This window comes from Hippopotamus amphibius, chromosome 12, assembly GCF_030028045.1.
Source record: "Hippopotamus amphibius kiboko isolate mHipAmp2 chromosome 12, mHipAmp2.hap2, whole genome shotgun sequence".
NCBI lineage: Eukaryota > Metazoa > Chordata > Mammalia > Artiodactyla > Hippopotamidae > Hippopotamus > Hippopotamus amphibius.
In genome coordinates, this window is record NC_080197.1 from 99,169,758 (window position 1) to 99,194,240 (window position 24,483).

At 42.2% G+C, this 24,483-nt stretch overlaps 1 pseudogene; it reads left to right on the top strand.

Annotated features, from left to right (window-relative positions):
• The first annotated feature begins 11,618 nt into the window (after window positions 1–11,618).
• Window positions 11,619–21,731, top strand: LOC130834125 (retinol dehydrogenase 16-like; annotated as a pseudogene).
• The last annotated feature ends 2,752 nt before the right edge of the window (window positions 21,732–24,483 follow it).

Consider the following 24,483-nt stretch of genomic DNA (forward strand, 5'->3'; position numbering starts at 1 on the left):
AAGAAGAAAAAAAAATAAAACATTCTTCAGTGATTTTCTGTCTGGATGATCTGTCCATTGATGTAAAAGGAGTGTTAAAGTCCCCTAATATTACTGTGTTCCTGTCAATTTCTCTCTTTATGCCTGCTAATATTTGCTTTATGTAGTTAGGTGCTCCTATTCTGGGTGAATATATATTTACAATTGTTGTATCTTCTTCTTGGATTGATCCCTTAATCATTATGTAATGTCCTTCCTTGTCTCTTGCAATGGTCTTTATTTTAAAGTCTCTTTTGTCTGATATAAGTATTGCTACCCTGACTTTCTTTGGATTTCCATTTGCATGGAATACTTTTTTCCATCCCCTCACTTTCAGTCTGTGTTTTTCTTTAGATCTGAAGTGAGTCTCTTGTAGGAAGCATATATATAGGTCTTGTTTTCATATCCACTTAGCCACTCTATGTATTTTGATTAGAGCATTCAGTAACTACATTTAAAGTAAATATTTTTTATTGGAATATAATTGCTTTACACTCTTGTACCAGTTTTTGAGGTACACCAAAGTCAATCAGCTGTATTTATACACATATCCCCATATTCCCTCCCTCCCTTGACTACCACCCCACCCTCCCCGTCCCGGCCCTCTAAGGCATCATCCATCATCAAGTTGATCTCTCTTTGTTATACAGCAACTTCCCACTGGCTATGTATTTTACTAAAGTAATTATTGATATGTATGTTTTATTGTCATTTTGTTAAGTGTTGTGGGGTGGTTTTTGTAGGTCTTTTTTGTGCCTTTCTTGTTTTGTTCTCTTCTCTTGTGATATGATGACTGTCTTTAGTGTTACATTTCTTGATATTGATAGTGTTTTTTGTTATCTTCAGTGTTAAACACACACACACACACACACACACACACACGGATGAGTCAAAAATTATCTGCACTATGGTTATATGAAAACTTCTATAAATTCTAAAGTCAGAGTGTGGATAATTTTTGACTCACCCTCATATGATTGTTTTAAGTTGCTAATCTCTTAATTCCAAATGCATTTTAATAATGTTGCATTTGTATTTTCCTCCCCTCATGATTACTGTTTTTGGCATCATTTTTATATCTAATTGTTGTGCATTCCTTAACTGCTTATTGTGGATATAAATGATTTTGCTACTTTTGTCTCTTAACCTTCCTACTGGCTTTGTACATGGTTGACTTACTACCTTTTCTGTATATTTGCCTTTACCAATGAGCCTTTTCCTTTCATAATTTCATGCTGCTAGCTGTGGCCTTTCTTTTTCACTTAAAGAAATCCCTTTAACATTTCTTGTAAAACTGGTTTGGACGTACTGAACTCTTTTTGCTTTTGCTTGTCTGTAAAACTTTTCGTCTCTCCATCAAATCTGAATGACTGACTTGCTAGGTAGAATATTCTTGATAGAATATTCTCTTTCATCACTTTGAATATATCACACACCACTCCCTCCTGGCCTGCAGAGTTTCTGCTGAAAAGTCAGCTGATAGCATTATGGGTGTTCCCTTGTATGTAACTTGTTGCTTTTCCCTTGCTGTTTTTAATATTCTCTTTATCTTTAATGTTTGCCATTTTAATTACAATGTGTCTTGATATATTCTCCTCTGGGATGATCCTGTTTGTGACTCTCTGTGCTTTCTGGATTTGGAAGCCTATTTCCTTTCCCAGGATAGGGAAATGTCCAGCTATTATGTCTTCAAATATGTTCTCTGCCCCTTTTTTTCTCTCCTTTCCTTCTGGGACTCCTATAATGAGAATATTCTTAAGCTTGATCTTGTCCCAGAGGTCTCTTAAACTGTCCTCATTTCATATTTTTCTTTTTTCTTTTTCTGTTTAGCATCAGTAATTTCCAGTACTCTGTCTTCCAGCTCACTTTGTTCCTCTGCATCAGTCTACTGTTGATTCCTTCTAGTGTATTTTTCATTTCAGTTACTGTATTCTTTATTTCTACTTGGTTGTTCTTTATATTTTCTAACTTCTTGCTCTGTGTATCTATTCTCCTGATTTCTTTGATTATCTTTTAAATTTTATTTTATTTTTGGCTGCGTCAGGTCTTTGTTGTGGCACGTGGAATCTTTGTTTGCGGCATACAGGATCTTTCATTATGGTGTGCAGGCTCTTTGCTGCAGCGTGTGGACTTCTCTCTAGTTGTGGTGTATGGGTTTTCTCTTCTCTAATTGGGGTGTGCGGGCTCCACGGTGCATGGGCTCTGTAGTTATGGTGCATGGGCTCCAGAGCATGTGGGCTTTGTAGTTTGTGGCACACGAGCTGTCTAGCTGCAGCGTGTGGGCTCAGTATTTGTGGTGTGTGGGCTTAGTTGTCCCGCAGCATGTGGGATCTTAGTTCTCTGACCAGGGAGCGAACCCACATCCCTTGCATTGCAGGATGGATTCTTTGGCGCTGGACCACCAGGGAAGTCCCTCTTTGATTATCTTTATGGTCATTACCTTGAACCCTTCCTTGGGTAGATTGCCTATCTCCACCTCACTTAGTTCTTCTTCTTCTGGGGTTTTATCTTGTTCCTTCATTTGTAACATATTCCACTGTTGCCTCACTTTTGCCTAATTTGCTGTTTTTGTTTTCACGTATCTGGTAGGTTGGTTATATTGCCTGACCTTGGAGAAGTGGCCTTCTGTAGAAGATGTCCTATGTGTCCCAGCAGAATATTTTCCTCTTGTCACCAGAGCTATATGCTCTAGGGGTGCCCCTTAAGTGGATGGCATAGATCTGTCTGTTGTTTTAATATAACCAGAGTGAGGATAATTTTTGACTCACCCTCATAGTGTGGTGGGCTGACCACTGTGGGCAGTCTGGTAAGGTTGGCTGGCCCCTGGTCTGGTTGGTTGCTAGGCTCTGCTTTGTGCAGTGGCTCCTGGCTACCTGTTGTCGGGGTTAGGTCACAAGGCAGCTGGCTGAGGAACCCCAGGGGGCACTGGGGCTAGTGCCGGCTCACTGGTGGGTGGGGTTGGGATTCAGGAAATCCCAGGGCTGATGCTTGCCCACCAGTGGGTAAAGCCAGGTCCTGGGGCTAGTACCAGCCCAAGGGTAGACAGAGCCAACTCCTGGGGTCTGGCTTCAGGGCCCAGAGGTCCCAGAGCTGGTGTTGAACTACTGGTGGGTGGGGCTGTCTAGTTCCTGACACATCTGGCTGCAAGGTCTGGGGTGCCCCAAAGCTGTGTTTGTCTGCTGGTGGGTGAGTTGGGCCCGCAGGCTGCAGGGCTGTGTTTATCTTGGGGCTGGTGTCTGTGCACTGGTGGGAGAGGCTGGTGCCGAGGCTAGAGCTAGTGTGCAGGGCTGGGACCCAGCCAGTTTCAGGGCTGGTGCTGGTCTTCTTGTGGGTGGGCTGGTTGGGTGTGGATGGCTACAGTTGTTCTGGGGCTGGTGTCTGCCCTCTGGTGGGTGAGGCTGATTCAGCAGTTAAAGCATATTTTTTCTTTTTACTTCTCTGGATAATTTCAATTGATCCAACTTCAGGTTTACCTATTCTTTCTTCTGCTTAATTAAGTCTGCTATTGGAGTTGTCGATTGAATTATTTAGTTTGACCATTGTATTCTTTAACTCCAAAATTTCTGTTTGGTTCTTACTTATGTTTTCTCTTTGATGAACTTCTCATTTTCTTCTTGTATTTTTTTAAAAATATCATTAAATTGTTTATCCATGTTCTCTTGTAGCAATGTGAGCATCCTTAGACCTATTATTTTGAACTATTTGTTAGGCAATTCCTGCATCTCCATTTCTTTGGGGCCAGTTACTGGAGGTTTACTGTAATCTTTTTGTGGAGTCATGTTTCCCTGATTCTTCGTGATCCTTGTAGCCTTGTGTAGATGTCTGTGCATTTGAGAAGCTGTCACCTCTTCCAGACTTTGTGAGCTGACTTCAGTAAGGGAAGACTTTCACCTGTAGGTGGTGGCACTCTGGAGTATGCTGTGACGTGGGTCAAGTGGTGGCATGGGGTCCAAGAGGGAGAAAGCTGGTGTAATCTCCAGGGGGTCTGTGGTGAAATCTGCTAGGTTTTTATGGAGAGCAGGTCACTGCGGACCATGACTTCTTCTGCTGTGTGGCTGTTATTGGTAGCCCCTGCTTTTCTTCTTTGTTCCTAGATATCGCTATACGTTTCAGCTTTGGTGGTCTGGGCAGGGTGAGACAAACGTGGGACATTTGTGCAGTACCCCAAAAGGCTGGGTAAGCTGGTTGCTTACCTCGCTCTTCCTTTCCTGGTGAGGGGAACACTTTCTAGCTGGGAAGTTCCCTGTTGGCACTGAGCAATGCCAACTTGGGGAATAGGGTGATGCCGGCAAAATGAGACCAAAAAACAGTGGAATAAAAAACCTGAGAATGACTGCACAAGAAGAGTCATTGTGAAATCTGACATCTGGTCAATGTGGGGGTTGGTCACTAGTCTGAACCCCAGCTCTGCAGTAATTTTCATGTTCCTAATCAGATTCCTTAGCAGCTATACTCTCTTCAATTCTCCTCAATATTTTACCCCAACCTTCTCCCCTTTTCTTTCAAAAGAATTATACTGTTATTACTTTAAAAATATTTATTTATTTATTTGGTTGTGCTGGGTCTTCGTTGGGCTCCTTAGTTGAGGGGCTCCTTAGTTGCAGCATGTGAAATTCCAGTTGTGGCATACACGTGGGATCTAGTTCCCTGACCAGGGGCCCCTGCATTGGGAGTGCAGAGTCCAACAACTGTGGCACCAGGGAAGTCCCTGTATTATTTTAAAATATTATTATATAATGAAATACTACTCAGTCATAAAAAAGAACAAAATAATGCCATTTGCAGCAACGTGGATGCAACTAGATTGTCATACCAAGTGAAGTAAATCAGAACGAGAAAGACAAGGCTTCTCTGGTGGCACAGTGGTTAAGAATCTGCCTGCCAATGCAGGGGACATGGGTTCAAGCCCTGGTTCAGGAAGATCCCACATGCCACAGAGCAACTAAGCCCATGCAGCACAACTACTGAGCCTGAACTCTAGAGCCCGTGAGCCACAACTACTGAAGCCCGCACACCTAGAGCCTGTGCTCTGCAACAAGAGAAGCCACCACAATGAGAAGGCCATGCACTGCAATGAAGAGTAGCCCCTGCTCTCCGCAAGTGCAGAAAGCCCGTGCGCAGCAATGAAAACCCAAAGCAGCCAATAAATTAAAATAAATAAATAAATAAAATTTTTGAAAAAGAGAAAGACAAATACCATATGATATCACTTATATGTGGAATCTAAAATATGGCACAAATGAACCTATCTACAAAACAGAAACAGACTCACAGACATAGAGAACAGACTTGTGCTTGCCAAGTGGGAGGAGGGTGGGGGAGGGAAGGACTGGGAGTGTGGGATTAGCAGACATAAACTGTTATATATAGGCTGGATAAACAAGGTCCTACTGTATAGCACGGGGAACTGTATTCAATATCCTGTGATAAACCATAATGGAAAAGAATATTAAAAAAAGAATGTCTACATGTGTATAACTGAGTCACTCTGCTGTACAGTAGAGATTGGCACTACATTGTAAATCCACTATACTTCAATAAAAATTAAGTAAATATTTTACTTTATTATTTATTAAAAATATCAAAGTATACTTGATTTACAATGTGTTACAATGTGTGTACAGCAAAGTGATTTGATTATACATACACATATATTTTTTTCAGATTCTTTTCCCTTATAGGGTGTTACAAAATATTAAGTATAGTTCCATGTGCTGTACAGTAGGTCTTTGTTGGTTATCTATTTTATATATAGTAGTGTGTTTATGTTAATCCCAAACTCCTAACTTATCCCTCCCCCACCCCCCATTTCCCCTTTGGTAACCACAAGTTTGTTTTCTATGTTTGTGGGTCTATTTCTGTTTTGTGTATAAGTTCATTTGTATCTTTTTTAAAAAAAATTCCATATATGAGCGATATCATGGTATTTGTCTTTCTCTTTCTGATTTACTTCACTTAGTCTGATCACCTCTAGGTCCATCCATGTTGCTGCAAATGGCATTATTCAATTCTTTTTTATGGCTGAGTAGTAGTCCATTGTATAAATATGCCACATCTTTTTTATCCATTTATCTGTCAGTGGACATTTAGGTTGCTTCCGTGTCTTGATTATGATAAATTGTCCTGCTATGAACACTGGGGTGTATGCATCCTTTCAGGTTGTGGTACTCTCCAGATATATGCCTGGGAGTAGGATTAGGAGTTATATTCTTTTTCACCAAGAATTCTAGTCCTTATGGCTGGCATCTTCTTGGGTTCCTGCCTCATGTCCTTATTCATTCTAAATGGCTTCTCTTCCAGGGTTACAGATTCCTCCCATTCTGGTCCCCTTGGTGACTTAGGGCTGTCAATTGTCTCTCCCCTCTTAAGTTTTTCTGCTAGCCTTTTAGTTTCTTATCCTCACCCCCCCCCCAAAAAAAAGACCCTCCTCTTACTCTACAAGTAATTTCTCCCTTCCATACTCCTTCCATCCCCTCCCTTTCTAGGCCTTTATTATGTAGATTGACTTTAGCTTTCCCGCTGAAACTTTCCTTCCTAGTCCCTCTTCTCTGCTCCCATCCTCTGCCCATTTTCAATATGAGGGTGAGTCAAAATTATCTGCCCTCTGGCTGTAGAATTTATTTTAATTGACTTTTAGAAAAGACAAATACATCATTTTTTGACATAATCTCCTTGCTTTTCAATACACTTTGTTCATCTGTCAACAAGCTTTTGGATTCTCTCATTAAAAAATGTTTTAGGCTGAGCTGTGTACCATGAATGCACCATTATCTTCACTTTTTCATCAGAAGTGAACCTTCGTCCTCGTAGGGCTGCTTTCAGGGGACCAAACAGGTGAAAGTCCGATGGAACAAGATCAGGACTATAGGGAGGATGCTTTAACACCTCAAAGTGTAGTTTTTGCAGAGCGTCGACAGTGTGGACAGAAGTGTGCAGACGTGCACTGTCATGTAAGATCACAACGCCCTTGGATAGCAGTCCTCTGCGTTTAATCCAAAGTTTAGGTTTTGGCTCTTCAATAAGCATCTCACTATAATGAACATTGTTGACTGTGAACCTTTGAGCCATGGCTTATTTGCAAATGATTTGCCACATAATCCACTGTCACTCATCTATTCAACAGAATCATTTCACGTGTATGCTCAATGCTGTCATCAGCCATGCATGTGGATGGGTGTCCAGCTCCTTCTTGATGGCTAACACTTGTGCGACCTTCCTTGAACTTCCATATCCATTCATACACATTTCTTCATGACAAAACACTTTCTCCATACTGTGCACAAAGTCCTTGATAAATAATGGCACCAGGTATACCCTCAGACCACAAAAACCGAATCACTGCACACTGCTCTTCTTTCATGCAAAACACAAGTGGGGCATCCATTTTTGCTTGCACTGCAGTTACAAATGAACTGATGTAACACGTTCACACCTGCACAGCAGTGACTGGGGAGACAGTAGCCTTCAATGGAAAGGGCTGATAAGACAGTGTGGCTAACAGAAGCTTTAATATAACTGGAATGAGGATAATTTTTGACTCACCCTCATATTTATGCTTTTTGATGCAATACATTAACTTGTAACCTCCATAAAGTAATCTGGAAATACACACCCAAAATCTAAATGCTATCCATACCTTTAACCCAGCAATTTTGTGGTTGTGAGTTTTTGCATCAGTTTGCACAGCAACACAATTTATAAGAAAACAAATGGAAATACATAATGAAGGCTTATTAGACTCATTATTTTCATTCATTTAAAAAATTCTTTTACTGACTTACTTCACTCTGTATGATGCATATATATGGAATCTAGAAGAATGGTACAGATGAACTCGTTTGCAAGGCAAAAATAGAGACACAGACATAGAGAACAAATATATAGACACCAAGTGGGAAAAGGCGGGGTGGGATGAACTAGGAATTGGGATTGACATATATACACTAATATGTATAAAATAGATAACTAATGAGAAACTTCTGTAAAATAAATAAATAAATAAAATGAATCCACCCCCCCCCCCAAATTCTTCTAGTAAAAAAAAAATTTCTTTTTTTTTGTTTCTATCTAAGAGTCCGGTTCTGGGGATAGAGCTGGTGACAAAATAGACACTGCCCTTGCCTTCGTGAAGCTCATAGCCTTGCAGGGGAGACACAGATTAAATAAGTAAAGACAGGGACTTCCCTGGAGGCACAGCAGTTAAGAATCCGCCTGCCAATGCAGGGGACACAGGTTCAGTCCCTGGTCCAGGAAGAACCCACATGCCAAGGAGCAACTAAGCCCATGTGCCACAACTACTGAGCCCACACACTGCAACTACTGAAGCCTGTGCGCTTAGAGCCAGTGCTCTGCAACAGGAGAAGCTACCGCAATGAGAAGCCTGCCCACTGCAACAAAGAGTAACCCCTGCTTACTACAACTAGAGAAAGGCTGCACACAGCAACAAAGACCCAACGCAGCCAAAAATTAATGAATAAATAAAGTTCTAAACAAACCAACCCTCCCCCCAAAACACAAAAAACAGAAGTCTTTACAAAAACAAAAAGCAATAAAAAAAATAAATTAAAAAAATAAAAATCAATTCTTTAAAAAAAAAACTAAAGACACAAATAGATATATAATTACAAACTCTGATAACCAGTGTATAGATTAAGGACAAAGACCCTTAGAATGATCAGACAAAATGTGGGTAGTGGAACACACAGTACTGTAGAAATTCAGCAGGAGTCTCGCAAAAGAGAGAAGTTAGATATCTTTATGTGCTAAAAAGGAGTTCATCGTGGGTATGCAGAGTAAGGAAAGCCTGTGTGCTCTGGTTTGGACAGAATGACTGCTCAAGCCCATATGTGATTGGTTAAAACAAGTTCCATTGTTCTTTAATCAGTAGTGAATCTTCATTTAGGTCTAATGAAGATCTAACATACTTCAGTTGCTCAAAGTTCACAGTTCTTTAACAGCTTTGGCTGTTCAAGTTACGGTAAATACCTGATGTCCAGTTTTGATATCCCCTTGGTGAATGTTGTCCCTTGTGGAACATTATTTATCAGCTGGAAAGATAAAGAGAATGAAGAGAGGTTATCCTGGCAGATCTAATTTGAATTGCTGGGTCAGAAGAGCAGCCCCGAAAGTTGAGACGTGAAAGATGAGTAGAAGCTTATTCAAATGAAGAATGGGGAACAAAGGGCCAGGCACAGGGAAAAGCATTGGGGTCTTAGGATAGAAAAGAATTTGGCACCTCCATACTCTGGAAGTAGTAGGTAGGCAACGGAGGGAAGGGTGTGGGCTGAGGCGGGGACTTGTCCTATAAGGCCTTATCATTTGTGGGGTTGGAGGGTTTGTGCTAAGGACAAAGGGAAGCCATGCAAGGGGAACGTGACCTGAGTTATGCCTTGTCAGACACCTCTAACCTTTGGGTGGAAAAGGACTGTAGGAAGTCAGACAGATTCAGAGACCACTTAAGAGACAATCACAAGGTTCAGACTAGATGTGATAGAGCCTCTGGACAGACTGTGGAGATGGAAAGAAGTTGTTAGAGTCCAGATTTATTTTAGAAACAGAACCAATAAGACACACCTGATCAACATATAGATTACATATAGGGCCTGAGGGAGCAAGAAAGGTTAGGAGTGACTCTCAGGTTTCTGGTTTGTGTAACTAGGTGGAAAGATGCTATTTATTAAAATAAGAAAGACTTAAGAAGAAAGTCTTTGGGCTAGGAAGATGAATAATAGTTCTCTTTCAAGATATTAAATCTGATATTTTATTTCTATTTGAGTGTTGTATTTCATATTTTATATAGAAGGCTAAAAATTTTTATGAAATTTTCTGTGATTCTGTATAAGGAGATGTCAAGAAGACAGTAGGGTACATGAATATGAATTCTTTTTTTAAAAATATATTTATTTTATTTATTTTCTTAATTTTTTGGCTGCGTTGGATCTTCATTGCTGTGTGCGTGCTTTAGTTGTGGTGAGTTGGGGCTACTCTTTGTTGTGGTGTGCAGGCTTCTCATTGCAGTGGCTTCTCTTCCAGAGCACTGGGATCCCGGTACATGGGCTTCAGCAGTTGCGGCTCGCAGGCTCCAGAGTGCAGGCTCAATAGTTGTGGCACACGGGCTTAGTTGCTCCACAGCATGTGGGATCTTCCCAGACCAGGGCTCGAACCCCTGTCCCCTGCATTGGCAGGTGGATTCTTAACCACTGAGCCGACAGGGAAGCCCTGAATATGAATTCTAAAAGAGAATTCTGAATTAAAGTTACTCTGGGAGAGTCTCAGGCCTGTGGAAGTTACTCATAGCCTTCATTTCCCCAGCCAGATTTAATCTCTCTTTCTCCTTTGATCGTGGTAAATCTCATGGCTTTTATCTTTCTCTCTCACTCTCTTTTGACTTTATATTTAGAGAAGTTTTAGACTCATAGCAGAATTGAACAGAAAGTACAGAGTTCCCACATACACTCTGACCACACACATGCATAGCCTCTCCCACTATGAAACATCCCACACCAGAGTGGTACATTTGTTACAATTGATGAACCTACATTACACATCATTATCACCCATAGTCCATAGTTTACATTAGGGTTCACCCTGGTGTCATACCTTCTGTGAATTTTGACAAGTGTATAATGACATGTATCTGAGGTAGGAGATAGATGGGCCCCCGGGCTGGACAGCTGGTGTTGGTTAAGTGGAGTAAAAGTGAAGCTTTGTTCTCCACCCAGACATTCCAAGGACAAAGCCAGTGGCAGAAGCTGAGCTCTGTGGAAGTAAAGAGATAAGATGACCACTCCTGAGGTCAAGGAAAACTTGCCTGTCTGCACATGCGCAGGAAGCCTCCTTGGGGGTCAAAAAGGGTGATGGCACCACCCCAAAATAAGTGTGGACATACATCCACATGCCTCTGCGGTGGGATCCATCGTAGCAAAAAGTTGTGTATGCATGTTGGGGAGGGTCCTAGGACCAGTCAGATGTGAAAAAGAAACAAGATAATTGGCCAAAGGTAAACAAAGACCCAGAAAGACTGTCCTACATAAGGGACTTCAATCACCCCCTTCCTGTGCTCCTCATTAGGAAGGATGCCCATACCCTTCCTCTCTGGGCGTGTATTTCTGTCTTGCTTCTGTCTTACGCATACAAACTGTTTCTCTGTGTGCTCTCCCACATGTTAAGCTGTGTCTCTAATAATGAAATTTGTACTTATTTTTATAGTTTTTGCCTCCTTGAAACATTCTTGCTTCCAATGGGGGTAAGAGCCAGGGGAAATTTGCTTCTAGCCACTAGCTCCTGGTGGTCTAGTGGCTAGGATTCCCGGTTTTCATCCAGGCTACCCAGGTTCATATTCCTGGGCAGGGAACTAAGATCTCTCTTCAGGACCGCTCACTGCCGTCTCCCCGAGATCATGTCTGCCACTGTAGAATCATATAGAATAGTCGCACCGTCCTAAAAATCCTCCACGTTTGGCCAATTCACCCTGCCCTCTTTCCAACATCTGGTTACCACTTCCTAATGTTTTTACAATAGTTTTTGTGTATTTCTCGAGTGTCCCTTCTTGATTCTAAATGTGTATATTTTACTTATTTCCCTTTCCCTGTCTTTACATAATGCGGATGTTAACGTAAACGAATATTTATTGAATTGAACATTAGATATCAGATACAATTAAGATTAAATTAATTGTAAATTATAACCTTTATTGTATAAAGTTGCTTAAATGTATTTTTTTGTTGAAAAGGGGAAAGAAAAAAGAAGGAAAAACCAATTTGCAGTCTGGAAATCTTGAAGAGCAACAATTTTAATTTTGACAAATTTGATTTTGAAGAATCAGGATGTATCAATATTTCCAAATGCTTGAAGTTGCAAATACTGGCTCACTATCTCCTTTCTTTACCTAATACATCTAAATTTTTGTCAAACACTCCTTTTTTAAAACAACATAGGTGTACCTCAAAAACTGGTGCAAGAGTGTAAAGCAATTATATTCCAATAAAGAGCTTAAAATAAAATAAAATAAAATAAAACAACATGACCAGAAGAGGGAGTTCCATATCAATTCCTAAACCTGTTAGAATCATCCTCCTTTGCTATTCTTCAAATACATTCCTCAAAAGCCTCTTAAATAACCAACCTTCAGAATTACGAGTATTATAATGAAAGCTAAATGTTATAGGAGTCTTGTTTACTAAACTAAGTAGATCAAAGGTTAACCAGAAAACAATCAAAGAGCAGGCAAACATAACCTTAACCTGTGTGAGTTTGGAAGAATTTTCTTCTTTCCTGAAGGGAAGGACAGACTCCTGCCACGTGGCTGTACCTGGCGGTCGTTGCGGGCCTGTACTACCTCCTGCGCTGGTACCGGGAGAGGCAGGTGGTGAGCCACCTCTGGGACAGGTTCGTCTTCATCACGGGCTGTGACTCAGGTTTCGGGAAACTGCTGGCCAGGCAGCTGGACCTGCGAGGCTTGAGGGTGCTGGCTGCGTGTCTGACGGAGAAGGGTGCCGAGCAGCTGAGGAACCAGACGTCTGACAGGCTGGAGATGGTGATCCTGGACGTCACCAAGACAGAGAGCATCACTGCGGCCGCCGAGTGGGTGAAGGAGCGTGTGGGGGACAGAGGTACAGCCAGGGGAAGTCTGCCCATTGGATTGGCTGCTTTGTCTTCAATGTTTTAGAATTAGCAGAAAACATGCCAGGTGAAGTCTTGGGGATCAGGGTGGGGATATATTTGGGACATGTTTCATTACGTGAAGACTCAAAAATGTGTTAGCATTCACAGAGTAAGTGAATATTTATACTTGGGACTGTCCTAAAAAAGTCAGGTTGTGCGGAACATGTATGTATCGGGGTGGAAGGTAGAAGGAAGCTTATCGACAGAGAGGAAATAGGTTTACTAGGTAAGAGTGTGCCTCTGCTGGGAAGATAGAATGAAGGCTAGAAAGGCAGTGAGGGAAAAGGAAGAGGTGGCTGTGGTGTGGAAACTCTAATCTGCATGTGTGGTAGCCTCTGAAAACCCAGAGTAAAAACATCAGCTCTGCCGTGTGCAGGCTGCCATCATACCGCCTGTATATCACTGTATATGTCTCTTCTTGAGAACAGTATAAACCTGTCTTTCTCAAACTCAGCAAATGGTGAGGATCAGAAAAACCTACTTGTATCCAGGGAGGGCTCTGGGAATGTCTTTACTGTTCAACCAGTGCCCACGGTGAGTGTATGATGAGGCAATTCTGAGAAAATAAGCAAGATCAAGTTATCCCCAAACTCTGGTCACCAAGACCCAGGCATTCTTTCTGTGTGCTGTCCCCTGTTATCGGTCCTGGGGCAAGTTTCTGAGGTAGCCCAGGCATGTGGCAGAGACGGTGTCCTATGAGGCTAAGCAGGTGCCAGTCCTTTGGCAAAGGAGCAGCCAAATTTCCCAGTTTTCTAGAAGAAAGCCCAGGGCAGACCGTTTGGGATCTGGAAGAGGAACATCCTGCAAGGACAGCCCTGTGAGCACCCTGTAGACCAGTAGCTGTAGGTGTTGACTCTTTCTCCCCTTCTTGCACTCACTTGGCCTTGGCCTAAAGGCACCCTGGACAAGAACTCTTGAGTGGGAGCACAGGGAGTCCCCGAGAGAGAGGCTGCAGCCAAGGAAAGGCATGCTGCCTGTCCCGCTGCCCGTGCTGTGCTCACCATGAAGGAACTGCTGCTTTCTCTGTCGTTCACTCTCAAGTTCTCCCGCACGTTCCTTCCTTGCATAGCCCTCCCACTCGCAGCTCTGAGAGGAAACGGAGAAGTAATCCCCTCTGCCCATGCTGGATGGTCCTCCCACTCCCAAGTGCCCCAGTCCCTGGCAGGGCTAGAGGATGCTTCATCATCAGTTGTGTATCAGGCACTGGGACCATTTTGTTGGCGGGGGATGGTTTAAATGTCTTCTTTTGGGGCTTTTGCAACAACGCTTGTTCACAATTGCTGAGAACAGCATCGTTTTCTAGTTTAAATTCATGACACAAAAACTGGTTAAATTGTTTGTCTGAGCTACGTAGCTACTGAGGTCAAATAAAAGAGGATGATATATTGCCTTGTTTCAGCCCGAACATCCAGCTGGTGATGGTGGAGGCCTGGCACTGCACATCAGGTCAGATGCGTGGAAATGCATCCACACTCACGTAGAAAAAAGATTTTCTCTTAATTAAAAGTATACTTTAAAATAAAGTTTTATTTGAAAATACACTAGTGCTAAAAAGAAAACTTTTACAACTACCCATAATTCATTTTAATTGGTGGTTTGCTGTGACTCTGTGGCTGTCATCCCAAACACTCGGAAATTCTGTTGATGTGAGAAATTTTAACCCCTAAATTGTTTACAGAACAATGAATCATTAACGAGGTTGGCATATATTTTGTAATCATTTATTTCAATAAATGTTCTATTTGGCCACATTATTTCAAGATCTTGGAGTGAATAAAGACTTTTTACTGCCCCAAGCATTTCCATAAACACCCGAAAATTCCTTAGGCCCCCGACATCTGTTTCCTTTGAAGTTTCACTGTTCTCTCCCTCTCCCGTAGTAATGATAGAGAAATGAAAAGGGCATGTGGCCCTTCCAGAGACACGTCTCCATACGTTAAGGAAAAGTTGAAGCCCCAAGACCTCATACCCGCATTTCATTAAGAAGCCGCCTACATTTAAGGAGCTGAATCTGATGTGTCTGGGGACTGCTGATGCCCCTGGTTTCCCATGGTCGCCTTTTTCTTCATTCTGCATCACTGAACTGGAGCCTTTCCTTTAAAGGCCACCCCCCAGCATGAAGCCTTCTCTTTAAATCTAGTTACACATACTTTTCTAACTCTTTTGGTATTTAATCTCGGTTGTAATAATTATCAATGTATTCCCATTTTATAACGTTTATTGCAAGCAATTTTAAATCCCTCGAGAGAAGGACTGATGTCTTGAAAACCACCTGCATGTATATTATTTACACATACGGTCTCCTATGAGGCTGGATGACACGGGCACATAAGAATCAGTGAACATGCCCGGGTGGTGTCTGCTGGCACAGACACAGCACGGATCCCTCACTCTCTTCTTTTTGAGAATAGGATCTCCGTAGCGGAGAGGGGCTTCTGTTGAGATTTTGAGCCAAAGGCATAAATTGTGGCAGATATCGCTTCTTTTCTATTCATATCACCCAACCCCTGCCAAGTTCTAAAAAATGAAACTAGGAGAGAAAAAGTAATACTGTCAAAAATAAAAGTAATGCTGATATTAGGGAATCGTAACTTAAAGACCATTCTCACAAAGCAAGAGTGTAGATTCCTCTCCTTCCACTCTTTTTGGGTTATGAGGTTGGTGGGGAGAAGAACCAGGAATTGTGAGAGGATGAATGAATGTGAAAATTAAGACCTTTCTTCTTTGTTTATTTCTGTAAACTATAATCTGGTTTCCCTGAGTCACTGCCCTGTAGCCAGGACCCTGTCACCTGGGCCAGTTCACTCTGCACAGTGCCCAGCAGCAGCAGTTCTTAGTCAGGGTGTGTGAAAGCACCAGGATGTATCAAAAGTCATGGGGACAGGAAGTAATTTATTGGTTAATAATTAATATTTGAGTTACAAAGGTTGTACAGGATTCACGATAGATTGGAAAGGAGTTGAGATTATCTTTGACTTCACTCTCTGTTGGTCACTCACATTGCAATAGTTTTTTTAAAGGAAGGGAAGTGTAGTACTATCATTTTCCAGGTATGGGAGAGTGTGAGTTACTATCTGTCATGATACCATACTGCTTCAGGATATTGCATGCAAAGCTTAACAATTTAAAAATAAATAAATTTTGGTCCTGTTGTTAACTGAGCTTTGCAAGTTTGTCAAAGCAAAGACAGGGGAGATGGGGCTGAGGCCTGCTGGGCTCATGAATTTCCTAGAAGCCTGAGACATCTCAGTTGTATCCCATTCTTGCAACTACCACCTCTACTCTTTCCAGCTCATTCCATCTCTTCCCCAGATCCCCAATTCTCAGGCCCACCAGGACCTCCAATCCATTGATCCAATTACCTTTTCACCAATCCTCATTCCTTGATATTACCCGCCTACATTCCATGATCTGTTACTACAATCAGCCCACTGCATGTGCCTGAGACTCTCTTGTCCCCTTCTCCCCCTTAGTAGTACTTACTTGGCAAAACCACAAGCCTGGGTAATACCATCTCTCACTGCCCCACACCTGCCCTTATGGAAAAATTCATGGCCACAAACCTCTAGTGAGATTTTATGTTGTTGTATATGGTTATACTCCATTCATTCCCTTAATTTCCAAACAACCATTTCAAATCTTTCCTCTCCTCATACTTCCAACTTATTCTCTCCTATCCTTGCTCTGGGCTGATGACCTACTTAACTGAGAAAAGCTGAAGCAATCAGAAGAGAATTTCCTGAGACTCTTCCCACCTCCTCTAGCCACCTACCATCACCTGCACCAGCACAGCCTGCCCTGCCTTCCCTCTGTGTAAATCCAGGCCATTCACTCATGCAATAGAGGATATCCCTTTCGGCCTGTTCAGCATATCCCTCCAGTGATTCTACTCTCTTTCTCTTCTCCTAAATCATTAGTTTTCTGTTCTCCACTACCTATTTCTCCCATCTTGCCATCCTCTTACTGCCACCTCCATCACCACCACCAAATCTTTTTCTTGTTGCCACAAAATTCCTTTACGGATTTGTCTATGCTCACTACCTCCAATCCCTCTTCCTATTTTATATGGAAACATTTCCAATCATGCACCCATACCTACCACTCTTTCCAAACTGCTTTTATCAAGGTATCTCATGACCTCCACCCTCTACATCCAAGGGACAATTCTCAGTCCTTGCCCTACGCACCATAGCAACATTTGACCACTTTCTCTCTCTCTTTCCTTCTAGATACACCCTCTTTTCTTGGCTTCCAGGACACCATTCTCTTACAATGTATTTCCTCTTGTCTCAATGTTTTCTCTGTTTCCTTTACTGGTTCCTCCATTTCCCCCAGATTCTTAATGTAGAATGCCCTCAGGGCTCAAATTTTGGACATCTAGGGTATCTACACTTGTATTTCTAACCCATACCTCTCTTCCAAGCTCCAGACTTAAATTTCTCTCTTTTTTAAAAAAAATTTAAAAAATTTTATTTGTGTATTTGGCTGCACTGGGCCTTTGTTGTGGCACATAGGCTTCTCTCTAGTTGCAGCATGCAGGCTTCTCTAGTTGTGGCACGTGGGCTCTAGAGCATGCGGGCTCAGTAGTTGTGGCGCACGGGCTTCTCCAGTTGTGGCATGTGGGCTCTAGAACTCTTGGGCTCAGTAGCTGTGGTGCTCAGGCTTACTTGCCCTGAGGCATGTGGGATCTTAGTTCCCCGACCAGGGATCGAACCCACGTCCCCTGCATTGGAAGGCGGATTCTTAACCACTGGACCACCACGGGAAGTCCCCTTGTGGTTTTCATTGCAGCTGTTTTTTTACCCAGATCTATCTGCTCCAGATGTCCCTCTGACCCATTTTCCTTCTGTAAGTTTTACTCAGTTCTCTACTTTTCAAGGAACCTTGTCCTGACCACCTGACTCAATATGGTGACAAACAATCCTCACAAGCCCACCCCCCCCAACTCTGCTCACCTGCTTTTCAAATCCATTACTATTTATCACCTTCTAACATACTTTGTAATTTACTAATTTATTGGGTTTATTGTTTCTCTTCCTCCAGAGAATGTAGTTTGAACACTGAAATGATTCTTAAATGAGTTTCCTTACTTCTAACTATTACTTTTTGTTTCTACCAGGCCTCTGGGGTTTGGTGAACAATGCTGGCATTGCTCTGCCTTCTGCCCCGAATGAATGGCTGACCAAAGATGATTTCTTAAAGATCTTGAATGTGAACTTGATGGGGCTCATCGAGGTGACACTGAGCCTCCTTCCCCTGATCAGAAAGGCCAGGGGAAGAGTAGTCAATGTTTCTAGTCCAGCTGGGAGAGTATCTTTGTTTGGTGGTGGCTACTGCATTTCTAAGCACGGTGTAGAAGCTTTTTCCGACAGCCTGAGGTATGGACCAACCTCTGAGGAATACCTGACTGTGGCTGGGAGTGTATTTGTGAATGGTGGGCCTGGGTTCCAGATATACAGGTGTTGACTGAAATGAGAAGCTTTGGAAATGGAATGTCCGAATTTTTTGATCATATAAGGCAATACATTAGAGAACGTGAAAAATGTATTAGGATTTATTTTGTCTTTATTACCATTCCTATAAGATTTCTACATGTTTCAAACAAATTTAATATATTTCTGTAAGACATATATATATAAAATATGAGGGTGAGTCAAAGATTATCCACACTCTGGCTGTAGAATTTATTTTAATTAACTATTAGAAAAGACAAATACATCATTTTTTGACATAATCTCCTTGCTTTTCAATACACTTTGTCCATCTGTCAACAAGCTTTCGTATTCCCTCTTTAAAAAATGTTTTAGGCTGAGCTGCGAGCCACGAATGCACCACTGTCTTCACTTCTTCATCAGAAGTGAATCTTCATTCTCATAGGGCTGCTTTCAAGGTACCAAACAGGTGAAAGTTCGATGGAGCAAGATCAGGACTATAGGGAGGACGCTTTAACACCTCAAAACAAAGTTTTTGCAGAGTGTCAAAGACAATGTGGACAGAAGTGTGCAGACGTGCATTGTCATGCAAGATCACAAGTCCTTTGGATAGCAGTCCTCTGCATTTAATCCAAAGTTTAGGCTTCAGCTCTTCAATAAGCATCTCACTGTAATGAACACTGTTGATTGTTGAACTATTTCCTGATAATGTTCCAATACTGGCCCTTGAGAATCCCAGAAAACAGAATCATTTCACGTGTACCCTCAGTGTTGTCATCAGCCGTGGACGTGGACCAGCGTCCAGTTCCTTCTTGATGACTAACATTGTGTGACCTTCCCTGAACTTCTCTATCCATTCACACACACTTCTTTGCCACAAAACACTTTCTCCATACGGTGCACAAAGTCTTTGATAAATAACGGCACCAGGTACACCTTCAGACCACAAAAAACGAATCACTGCATGCTGCTCTTCTTTTGTGCAAATCACAAGTGGGGCATCCATTTTTGCTCACACCACAGTTATAAATGAATTGATGTAACACGTTCACATCTGCACAACAGTGACTGGGGAGACAGTAGCCTTGAACGGAAAGCGCTGATAAGACAGTGCAGCCAACAGAAATTTTAATATAACTGAAGTGTGGATAATTTTTGACTCACCCTCATATAAATGAATATTATGTATATAATGTATACTCTACATGGGAATGATAAAAGTCTGTCACTAAAAAATTATTTGCCTTATTAATTGCCTTAAGTCACTAAACCTGACTCATGGTTCTCATAAGGAAAGAATGAACATTGGTGGGTTAATTTAAAGGCAAAGCTCTGTGCCACGTGTTCTGTTTACTCCTCACAGAAATCTCGTGAGTTAGACATGATACTCTATGGTCAGGTGTGAGGTTGAGCCAGTATCTGAACTCAGCTTTCTGGGTGAAAAACCTCTGTAGTGGGTGTACAGCAAATATGAATATGGGTATGTACAGGTGCACAGAGGCACCCATGGGGGGTGACTTACCCTTCCCTGGGGCAGAGGCCAAGGAAGGCTTCACAAAGGCACCAAGTTCTAACCAGAGCATGTGGGTAAGGACGAAGAGGCAGGGACAGGAAGGGGCTCAGGGGTTCAGGGAGCTGTGACAGAAGGTGGGTCTGTGGGAGAAGGGAGTGAGATGGGCAGGAAGTGGCAGCACCACCTCCTGCCCCTATCTGAAGATTTCCAGAAAGCAGTCTATGGGTGTTGGCCCTTCTAAGTTTCCTTGAACGTCTTCCCCAGATGCCTGGGTGTACTCTTGCATATTCTTCCCTGACCTGGAGGCCCTTCTTGAAACATTTAGCCTTGGGCATTCTTTATTTAAGAAGAGTGGGGTTGATTAGGTCACACACTGACGTCGTTTTCTTGCTTAACCCTCCCTTGCCTTGTGTTTCAGAAGGGAGCTCTGTCCTTTCGGTGTTTGAGTCGCTGTCATAGTACCTGGGAAGTTTAAAACATCCATTTTCCCTGACAATATACAGGACATACTCAAGGGGATCTGGAGTCAAGTGTCCACAGAGGTGAAGGAGAGCTATGGAGAGAAGTACTTTGAAGGCTGTAAGTTCTTTCTCGATCCCCACAGAGCAGGGATGGCAAAGTTCTCAACTTCTTGAGTGCTTGCTATGTGCAAGCACGAGGCCAGGCTCACCTGCTGCTGCCCTCCTGCCTCTCTCAGGCTGTGGTTTCCCCTGAGCCCCAATGCCCGCCCAATACACACGAGCTCTGCGCCAGGCACTGTGGAATTATTAACTCGGTGATTTCTCATAACCTTAGAAGGAAAGTGCTAGTGTTATTCTTCATTTACAGATAAGGAAACTGAGGCCTGAAATGCTGAGTGATTCCCCCAAGATCTCTCAGAAAGTCAGTGGCAGAGTGATGAATTAAATTCTGGCAATGTTGCTCTAGACAACTTCAGCCCAATAGAAATATAATGTAAGCCACATATGTAATTTTAATTTTTCCAATAGCCACAAGGAAGAAAAACAACAGACAGGTGAATTTCATCCAGAATAGACTGTATCCAGAATACTATCATTTCAATAAATCAATATAAAAATTGCGATTGTTGTATTTTACATTCTTTCTTTGTACGAAGTCTTTGAAACCCAATGTGAATTTTACATTTACTGCACATCTCAATCAGACTGGCCACATTTCTTATGCTCAATTGCCACATGTGGCTTGTGGCTGCAGTACTGGACAGCACAGCTGCAGAGCCTCTGTCCTGAGCCCTGCACCCTGCATCCTCTTACACAGTCCTCTAGCAGCTACCACCCAGCCATCAGACCTGGAACACAAGACCATCCTCTTCAAGTCCTGCACTCTCCCACCCTTCCAGTACTGTTTGTATGTTGTCTTTTCTCCTGATTTTTTTTTTCATGTTAATGTGTTACCACAGTTCTAACATCTTTTCCCCCTCTATAACAGATTGCCAGTATTTTCATACAGTCATTTCTGAAGGAGAGAAGAATCTGAGCCTGGTCACCAACTGCATGGAACATGCCCTAACCGCTGTGCACCCTCACTCCCGCTACTCTGCTGGCTGGAGAAGCATATGCTTCATTTTCACTCTGCCTTATTTACCAACATCTGTGTCAGACTTTATTCTTAGTCTTATTTCAAATACAGTCAGGCCTGCCAATGCTTTGTAGTCTATGGGTTCGACTTAAACAGTTGATCCTAGATGGGGAGCAACAGTCAGATTTCCCTCTTGGAAGGAGAAAGAACCAGAGGTATATGTAGCTCTATTTCAATGGGTCCTCAGAGACTATCCCATATTTTAGTCCACAGATTTTCAGATTCATTCTCTCAAAAAACACTTGCTGAACACCTCCAATATTCCAGGCACAGTTCTGGGTGCTAAAGATTCATCTATACACAAAACAAGGCCCCTGCCTCGTGGTACTCACATTCTAGCTGGATCACACCAGTGTGGGATGACTCTGCTGAGAGAATTTTCAAAATTCAAAGGGCTATGGGGTCTCTCAACAACCTGGTGTAAAAGATGTAGAAAAATGGTATGAATCAACAGGTTTGCAAGGCAGAAATAGAGACACAGATGTAGAGAACAAACATATGGACACCAAGTGGGGAAAGCGGGGAGGGTTGGGGGGGGATGAATTGGGAGATTGGGATACCAAACTGTATGCTCTAAATATATGCAGTTTCTTGTATGTTAACTGTATCTCAATAAAAGTTCTAAAAAAAAAAATCTTAGTTTTCTAAAAATGAAATAAGCTAATCATTAAATCAGTTTATCAAATAAATTAATAAATTAAATAATTTAGTCCTTTTCCTCTAAACTTTTGAAATATCCAGACTTAACTACCTCTGCCAAGATTCTCTGGCAGTTGTCACCTGCATGACTCTTTCTGTGAAAGTGCTCCCCTAGTCCTTGCCTTGTTTCTGACCCCTGCTCTGCCCCTGATCGACCTCACTCTCCTCCCCTTGCCCACTTCCTCTCAATTCTGCTTCCTTCCTCCCTAGCTTTGGGGAGAGTAGGTTGAATGTAGGGAACCTGGCCTTGGGAGTCAAGAAGGGCTGAGGTCAGATCCCAGCTCTGCCACCTCCGACTGTGTGCCTCTGGGCAAAGGTACTGCTCTGCGCCTGTTTCCTTACCTCTTGCATGAGAGTAACATTGTCCCATAGGCCTGTTTCAAGAGTTCAAAGAGACTCAAGGTGCTCAAAAATGGGTCCTCCCTTCTCCCTCTGGATGATGTTCTGGGGAGTTATGCTTGAAATATTCTAAAACTAACCACTTGTCCTTGTGTCTCTCTTCGCACTTTCTAACTTCATGATGCTTTGTACTCATTTAAACATACTTAGCTAATGGAATAACGCTATGAGATATATAACCCCTTATTATCCCTGCTTACTTGTGTGAAAACTCAAGCTGAGAGAGGCTCACTTCTCTGAGTTCTGAGAATCCCCAGCTAAGGGCAGGACAGGTCTTGGGACCCCAAGTCCCATGGCTGCCTAAACGGGTGAATAGAACTCTCATGCCATGCCAACATTTCTGTTCCTGCAGTGATAAAACCATACTGTTCTCACATTGAAAGCTTAATTCATTTGATGCCTCCCCCAGGCATGATTTTAGGTGTTTCAAAGAGAAAGTAATGTCTGTGCGGGAATTATTGCTGTATTTGGAGACATGTGAACTTGTCTCTGGAGAACACACTGACTGTCAGAATTATTTCACTTTACTAATGAGAGCATCATGATTTCTTGCAATCTTTGATCGCACTGGCCTGGTCTGAATCAAATAGACAGTTACAGAGGAAACTTCTGTCACCACTGTTGTGCCTTTATTTTCAATAAGGATAATTCTAAAATGGGGTAACCAATAAATCAAGCCATCATAAATAGATGATCGTATGTCAGGGTCCTCCTACGTTGGAGATTTCCTATATACATGAATACCACTACCATTTAATAGTATGATAAAAGAGTCAAACGTGTGAGATATATGGTAAGTACAGTGATTTCACAGCCCTGAAAAGCACAGCATTTATCCTCAGAATTCTCATGGCAGACCTCTTTTCTTCTAGTAGTTTGGCAGATATAAAAAACTTTGAATAAATAATCTCATTTCTGGAAATGCAGCTTAAGAAACCCAATGACAACAACATTTTATTGAGTAACTACTCTATCCTAGTCAGTGGGCCAAGTGCTGAGGGAAAGTAAAATATAGCTCTTGATTTCAAGATGGCAGCAGACTGAATATACTGTATCCTTATCCTCTACACTAAATCCTAGAAAAGGAGGAGCAAAGCGTGGGGGAAAGACCATATATGATGTGTATTATGCTTCCTTTGGGAACATATATATATATACACACATATATGAACATAAACTTACTTCAAAAGCCGTTTACAAGGATGTACACTAAGCTAATGGCAGGGGTTACTGCTGGTGAAACAGAAAACACCAAAATTGAGGCTGATTGTCAAAAGAGACAAGTATTATTTGTAATGTTCTAATTAAAAAAAATAAGGATGTAGATATGTATTATAATTTAATAGGTGGTAATAAAATAACATTTAAAAAACAAGGTGCACTCTCTCTTCCTCTTCCTGTTTCATTCTGAAAATTCAGTCTTAAAGCCGTAATGCTGAGCCAGGTAAGGCAGGCGTCGGCATTGTGGGGGGCGGAGGTACAGGCAGGGTGTCATGGAGAGTCTGAGCAGGTGCTGAGTGAGAGGACTGCATGTGCAGGAGGGCTGTCTAGTACAGCTGTCCAAACCTAGCCGGGGTGAGTATTGTGATCACGTAGGAGGGCTGCCCAGCATGGCTTGTTGAAGCCCAGTGGAAGTAAGGAGGGTGTTTGCACAGGGAAGGGGGTTGTGGCAGTGATGGGAAATTGGTTACACAAAAGGGAACAGATCAAATAAGGAAATATATTAAGGATAATGGCAGTAAGATTTTAGTTATAGAGAAGGGAGCTACAAATATGGAAAGGCAGAAACTCTACTCTGATTTTGGACTGGAACTAGAGGTACTGGTGTGAGCTCATGGTTCTCAATATAAACAGATAAATCAATGAATATGGATTTAAATAAATATGTATACACACTTATACACAGGCACATATTCATACATACATACGGGCATATATTCTCTAGCCTTGTTCACTGAAAGGGCTTGGGAAGAGTAACACAATAGCAACAGCAATCAGAAAACCTTGTATCCAGATCTTGACTTCTAAATACCATTCTCTACTAAAAGGAAACAGGGCTACTTAGAGAAATGGTTGACTCCGGGACAGGTGCTGGGAATGTGCGAGATGAGTTTGGACCACCTTGTTGAAGCACAAAGGAAGAAAGTACTCAAAGAATGA